Consider the following 299-nt stretch of genomic DNA (forward strand, 5'->3'; position numbering starts at 1 on the left):
TTCTAAGTGTGGGATGTCTGATAGAGCTGGTCTCCTAGTTCTTGTCATGCAGCCTGTTCCTGACTTCCCGGACTGTGCCTGCTCCTGTCCTCCAGTTGCATCATTATTCTCTTCACAGTTGCCATTATTCCCTTCAGAGGTCTGACTTCATTCTTACTCACAAGGAAGAAGGGCAAAACTTGGCTCTGACATGTGACACTGGCTAGACTGTCTATGTGAAGTGGTGTGATCTGCCCTTTTGTCAGTTGCCATTCTATAGTCATAGTGATGTGCAAGGCTCTAGCTAGGTGCTAGATCCC

This window comes from Mastomys coucha, unplaced genomic scaffold (genome assembly GCF_008632895.1).
Source record: "Mastomys coucha isolate ucsf_1 unplaced genomic scaffold, UCSF_Mcou_1 pScaffold4, whole genome shotgun sequence".
Classification (NCBI taxonomy): domain Eukaryota; kingdom Metazoa; phylum Chordata; class Mammalia; order Rodentia; family Muridae; genus Mastomys; species Mastomys coucha.